Source organism: Habropoda laboriosa, unplaced genomic scaffold (genome assembly GCF_001263275.1).
Source record: "Habropoda laboriosa isolate 0110345459 unplaced genomic scaffold, ASM126327v1 scaffold102, whole genome shotgun sequence".
NCBI lineage: Eukaryota > Metazoa > Arthropoda > Insecta > Hymenoptera > Apidae > Habropoda > Habropoda laboriosa.
In genome coordinates, this window is record NW_017100262.1 from 380,734 (window position 1) to 387,461 (window position 6,728).

A 6,728-nucleotide genomic window follows, 5' to 3' on the forward strand; every position below is an offset into this window, starting at 1 on the left:
GCCTCGTCCTCTCTCGGATGAAAAGTAATCGAAAAAATGGCAGATTCCTTCGAGTATCTATACACTGTTTACGTAAGAGCGAAAGGAGGACAAGGGTGGTATTTATTGGACAATTCAGGATAATTTTGGAGATAAGTCCTCGGTATCGGTTACACAGGCAAAAACGACGAGGATGTTCGCAGGCGAAGAACGCGCGAGCGTAGGCGAGCGACGAAGAATAAAGGCTGAACTCTCCGGGGCCGCAAATAGCGGCTCGGCGTTAAAGAAACGTGTAAATTCGTACGGCTTAACGATCCGTAAATCTACGGGCATCGGGAAATACGCGGGCCGCCTACGCGCTGTAATTTTCCCGCGTAACGATCCGCACGCGAAACCACCAAGGCGACGCGTGTCGTAAATAAGGCTGATAGAAACGGCGCTTGTCACGATCGCCGCGCGTTTTAATCCCGCCGATTTGCTCGTTCGTTTCCAATCTTTATAGGAGAAGGTTCCTTCGCGTTCCGTCGAGACGTCACTTTTTCCACGTCGCTGTATACCCAGACTTGTCTTAATCATGCGAGATTTATCACTCGGCTACCAGAGGCGAGGGACGGACTGACGTTAAGCTTTCTCGCCGGTACTCCTATTACCATATAAATGGTGTCCCAATTTTTTCTCGCAAGGTCCTACTATTTTTGCTACAACTTTTAAACGAAGCGTCAAACGACCCATGTTTATACAACACTTTTTTCTCATTCGTATCGCACAATTTCTAACCTGGGTCTTCTAGGCCGGCGGCGTAGGACAGAACGCACTTCTTCCCGTAACCGAGACGGTGGAAGTGTTTCTGCGTTCACGTGTGATCGGATTCGAGTGCAAGGATAAATTTATGAAGCGCATCAGGCGGCAGTGGAGCGGCGTCGAGGTCCAAGTGCTCTCTAAATATTTGTAGTTTGACGAGTCGCCGTCGATTCCGGGGAGAGGGACACAGAGCGGCGGAGCGTTTGTAGACACAAGCCGGAGACAGAGGCACGACAGAACGAACGAACGAGCGCGGGCAGCAATCTCGCAGGATCGTCCCCCTCGGGCGGCATCGATACTCTCGTCACGAGTGTCACAATTGCCGGACGCCTGTGCCGCGCGCGATCAGGAGAACCCCCAGGCCTCTCGAAACTATCGCGATACTCTCTCTCGCTCCCTCTCCAAGAGCCGCGAGCCATAGAAACAAAGTTCGCACCCTCCTCCGGTCAACGGTTCTATAAAGCGGGCGAAATTTCACGAGGGCTATTTTGCCCTCCCTTACTCCCGCGCTTCGTTTTCTCGTTCACTCGGAGCAGGTTCGGGGCTTCCGCGACGCTGTTCCCGCCAACGGACCAACGCCGCGTTGAATCCTGGAAACGAATTTAGGGGAGAGTGAACGAGCGAAAATCGCGGTCGTTTCCCCGGGTAACCCGGGGAAACGGTTCCATTCTGACATAAGTTAACTCAATTTTCCAATATCCGAGTTTAGCGAGCGACCAGGGAATACACGGTGCACGTCGGGGCCACTTTCGAGAAACTCCGTCGTTAAACCGTTGCCCCCATTACCGATATTGCGCGCTGCAAACCCGCTCGTATTTCGATTTGACGCGGATCTATCGGTATAATTTCGCGGGGGTATATATACCGCCCCTTTGCCAGATCGTTTACTTCGGCCCCTTTTCTCCGTGTCGCAGAATGAAAGGGAGCCCTCGTAATTTTCTTCCTTCCTTCCTCCCTCGCGCTTTTCGCGGATCGAGGCAACGCCGTTACACCCTCCACCCCGTGGGGAGAACTTTTGCACGCGCGTGTTTCGCGTATCTCGCCGGTGCTTTATTAAACCGAGACCCTCCGCCAGAGGAAACGACTTCGAGAGTCTCTGCCCCGCCCGCGCCAGTCAGGTATCTCGTTGGCGAGAGGACGAGGGAGCAGGTGTCGAGGGTGTACTTTCCGCGGTGTTCTCAGTGACGTGGAGCCGTCCTTCTCGTTATAGTTTAACAATAAGGAGCCACCCTTCTGTTTGAAATCAAGTCGTCCGAGTCACGATACTACGTAACACGTTTTCCTATTCACTCGAGCAGCGGAGGAAACGTTAACATTCCGCGGTGAGTAGGAAGAACGGCTTCGAAGTGGCAATTACTAAACACTATTCTCGCCAGCGAAAGATAACGATTACCGTCCGAAAATGTTCTCGCTTGTTGGTTCGAGCAAGGTTTACGTCATCGAGAAGAAATCGCGAAGATAGGGGGCAGAAAGTCGATCCATGTGGCCTCCGCTCCGGCTTTAAGCACAGCCGCGGCGTGCCTCCATCTGCCGCCGTTTCCATGGACTATCCACTGCCAAGGGCGCGACCATCCGCCACTTTTCCAGCGGAATTCCGCCGTGAAATATTTACGCGCAGCCGCGGATTTATTCAACGAATTTGACGCTCGATTATGACGCGCGCCTTCTCTCTCTCCTCCGCAGCCACCGTAACTTTTCCACGCTTTTCCCGGGGAAAATGAAGGCATTCGAGCGAAGAGTAGGAAGGAGGAGGAGGAATTCCAGAGACCGAGGACTATTATCGAGCTCGTCCAAGGAACACCGGATTACCGGGTTGTACAGCGAGAGAGAGAGAGAGAGTTGTTTCACAGCGAGATGAAAGAGCGTTTAAATTTTCATGCTCGAATGAAACGAACACAGTGTACACGGAGTGTCATTCTTTCTCTTCAACCGTCGTGCGTTTGGACACCTTTATTCTATCGGGACAGTTTTCGTCATTTTCACGGATTTTCGTCAATATTTAAACTTCGTATTCCACGCTGAATCTTCTTCGACCGAACGTTGAGGGATTTTCACCTTTGATTAGCGGACGAGATATCTCGTGACCCGATAAAAACACACGGCAGATATTTCGTTCGTAGTTGCCAAGGGGTTAAATGAAAATTTTCTACTTTAACAAGGATAAAGGATTTCGTTCGAGCTAGGTATCCTTTAACACGTTCGTCGCCCAGCGTGAATCGGTCGAGTTTCTCGCGGGGCCAAAATCCGATAGTCGGAGCGCAACAACGTAAACAAAGCGATTAGCTAGAATTTGCGTTCTATGTTACCAGAAGGAGGGACAAATTCTCGAACGCCAGGAAAAGACCAACATATTGTCCCAACTGTCCAAAATCGCCAGAAATGTGTTCCAACTGTTTTAACGAATACCATGCTACGTAGTATAATGTTGTATTTTATTTGAAATATAAATTAATGTATAGTATAATATAGTGTGATATTCCATGAAATTCTTGTGTTATATGGATTTTTATAAATTACTTGTGAAATCCTATTTAACTTGACGAAGAAGAACGTCACCCATATATGGGTGACGTGGCGACGAACCTTTGCCTTTGACACTCCATAACCCGATTTTTCTGCGCTCAAAAATGAATAATTGTTAAAAACTGTTGAAGCAAAATGGTTTATGAGTACTGCAGGAAAAATCGACATCCTAGAATATTGGTAGGTTTATGACACGTCCGATAAATATGGTTTTTGGGGATGCCTGCGAACACCCCAGGTATAAAAGTGCACACTGTCACCACGCTCCGTAAGCAGTTCTTACGGTAAGCAGTTACCTTGCTCCACACGAGTTATTTATTTAATACAGCCCCTCAACAAAGACAAACTAAATGAACGTATTAAAAAATTCCTCCGTCGGTCCACTCCGTCTGAAACGAAACGCAAAGTCATAGGACCGCAAAAGGATCTACAAATCCGCAATTCTCTGGTCGAAACCCTCGCCAAAGGTGTATAAATATTTTTCTGTTTCTCTAATTTTACCACCTCGCCGTAATTTCTCTCGTCGACTCATCGCCGGCAGGGCAGAGTCATCGTTTCGAGAATGACAAAAGACAAACGCAACCTTGGCCACTCGGCAGCGATGAAAATGGAGGAAAAAGAGAGGGGAAGAAAAGGGACGGGTGTGGTGTGCAGTGAAAATAAACCGTGCCGTGTCCCGAGCAGAAAACGAACTCCTCCGTTCGGTGGTCTGGCTCGAATTTTCACCGTGAACTCTCGCCCCATAAGTTCCTAATAACTGTCAGCGACAGGCGTGCTCGCCTGTACCCGCGCTAGTCCGTGGGAGTCTCGAGATTATTTCTAATTTCATCTCGGTTCCGTTCCGTCGAGTGGTACACGTCGTTCGTCGTAACTCGTTTAAATCGAACCGCGACGGAAACGTTCCTCTCTCTCTCTCTTTCTCTGCACCCCTTTTTCGAATGAAAAATATCGGGCTACAAGTAGGCTCGTGCATCGCGTGTAATCCAGCAAATGGAATTCGCTTAATCACCGCGATGAAAATTCTCCATTAGGACGGGAAATCGGGAGTAAACATGGGCGTGATTCGGTGGAAATTAACCAACAGGTGAACGAGCACGCCAGCCTTTGAATCGAACCAGAGGCGAGTATCTACGCGTCGTTGATTAATTCAGCCCCCCGAAAGAAAGGACGAAGCGGTTGAAAAACGCGGCGAGGAAGAGAGAGGAAGCGGAGTGGCCGTCGACGCGTATTCCCGCGGCGGCGCGCGTTAATCTCGCTCGACGTTTCGCAGCGTGTATCGATCTCAGCGCGGCACGCCGACTCTTTTCAATCCCCGTCGGAGATGCTTTATTTGTTTGCCCGCTGCATTAAGTTCTGCCTTCCTCCGAGCCACCCCATCCCGTCAGAGGAGACACACTCGCGCAATTTTTCTCGAACCCCTTGTGTTTCCCAACGACGTCTGAATTGGATCCGGCTCGACTATCGCGTTACGTTAACCGCGGAAAAATGTCCCGGAGAATGTTCCCGAGCAAGCGAACAAACCATGGGAATATACTGAATTTCAACGGAGAGAAAGAGAGCGAGACGAGATTCTGGTAGCTTATTTTTCGATCCGTCGGGTCACCGTCCACGCTTCAGCCCGAGCACAGAATCGTAAGAATTTTACGACGCGAGTCGTATATATCGGATAATCCCCTTTTTCCCAGGGAAAATCTCGCGGAACTGTAACAACCTTCGACGCTCTATCCGGCGTCCACGTGCCGACGCGAAACCGCTCGTAATTTGCACACGCCTCGCAAAAGCTGCGTTCACAGGCTTTCAACCTCCGCGATACGACCCATTTCACGGTACAGACATGATTCCGAACAATGTTCGTCAGTTTGCCTACCTCAAAAATTCGGGCGACACCTTGCCGATTTGCTAGCAGCGCATTTCCTACGAAAATCAACCCTCCTCTTGCCAGCCTCCTCTGCACACCACTTCTATATATCACAGCGAAGAAAATTGTAATCCTCGCTCCTCGATTTCCTTTGCCTCTCACCAATCACTCAGCCACCTTACGCGTGTTCCTCCGAACCACCTGTCGACTAATATCCACCTTCCTACTCGCAGACCAACTACTTCCTCTTCGTCCTTTCTCACAAGCGTCGCTACAGATCTCCACGACGCGTGAGACGACGACAGCTCGCGGCAACGGTTCCGAGCCATGCGCCGTTAACGATCACAGCAAATAACGTCGAGAACAAAATCCGTGCACAGGTGAAACGACGCACTGTTACTCCTCGAATTCACTCGAAGACACCTCGACGATCACACCGCTCCGAGAAACCCCACTGTCTCACAGAAGTCGACTATTTCCGTGGCCACTGATCTCGTCATCCACCGGTGTCAGCTGCCTCCCAGGACACTTCCGTCTCGGGACATGTGGTTCGTGGATGCTCGATGGAGTGCAGTCGCGTGACCGAGCACGCTTCCTCGAAACCGATCTCTTTCACACCGTTCGATCACTTTTCGTGGATACGACACTCGTGCAAGGGAACACGCGTTACTTTACCACCGAGGAAGAACACTCGAAACGACAATACTCGCTCGTCGGCGACGCGCGGCACACTGTTGCTCGTCGCTTTCGCCCGATCGCTCGGAGGCTTCGTGCTTACCCCCACCCTCTCGCACGTTGCCAGCTACCCCCACCCTCGCACATCTACCCCCACCACCGTCGCTGCGCTAGCTAGCCCCACTATCCCTCGCGATATACTCTTCTTTCTTCGTGTTGCTGCTGTTGCTGCTACTATGTACTTACTGTGGCGGACTTCCTTCACCCGGGGGTGCAACGGAGACGGAACGAACAGAGGGATGAATAGAGAGAGAGAGAGAGAGAGACGGTGTCGTCCTTTCAGAGCGTGAACACGATGACTCGGGGAAGGAAAAGAAGAGAAGGGTGGTTGTACGCGGTGCCCTTTTGCGCGATAGACTGCAGCGTGGTGCCCTCCGCCGTTTCGTGTCGGCTTCGCGGGGCTGTTTCCGTGTCGACGGGCTGACACAATGCGTCGACGAGCCGGTGAACGGAGGGTTGAACGACAGGACGACTCGCTCGTGATTCCGCGGTGGCTGAAACGAGACAAAGTCGTCGCGTAAAGTGACGCGCGTCGCTGCTGTTTGCGCTCTCGCGGGGAGTTCGTGGGGGACCCGGCCAGCTTTTCTTTTGCACAGTCTGTGTTTGACGTCTGCCGCGCGCTACCGGATCCCATTGTCGCGCTGTTGCGATTTATTAATTCGGGTTAAGTCATTTTCGGGGGGTGTGTCTAACCGGTGGATCGTCCGGTCGTGAATAATGCTCGGTGTAGTTAGGTTTGCCGGAGCTTTTGCGAAGCTACCAAATTGCAGTACAATAAGAGGACAAAGTTGGAACGATTTTCTCACTTCAAATATTCAATCTTCCCGGTAAA

The 6,728-nt window shown here is 51.0% G+C and overlaps 1 protein-coding gene across 1 annotated transcript in view; it reads right to left on the reverse strand.

Annotated features, from left to right (window-relative positions):
- LOC108572821 overlaps positions 1–5,193 on the reverse strand; it is a 66,579-nt gene extending 61,386 nt beyond the window's left edge. The window contains exon 1 of the mRNA XM_017935139.1: positions 5,171–5,193. The gene's annotated coding sequence lies outside the window, so the exon portion shown is untranslated. The remainder of the gene's footprint in view (positions 1–5,170) is intronic.
- Positions 5,194–6,728: the final 1,535 nt, after the last annotated feature.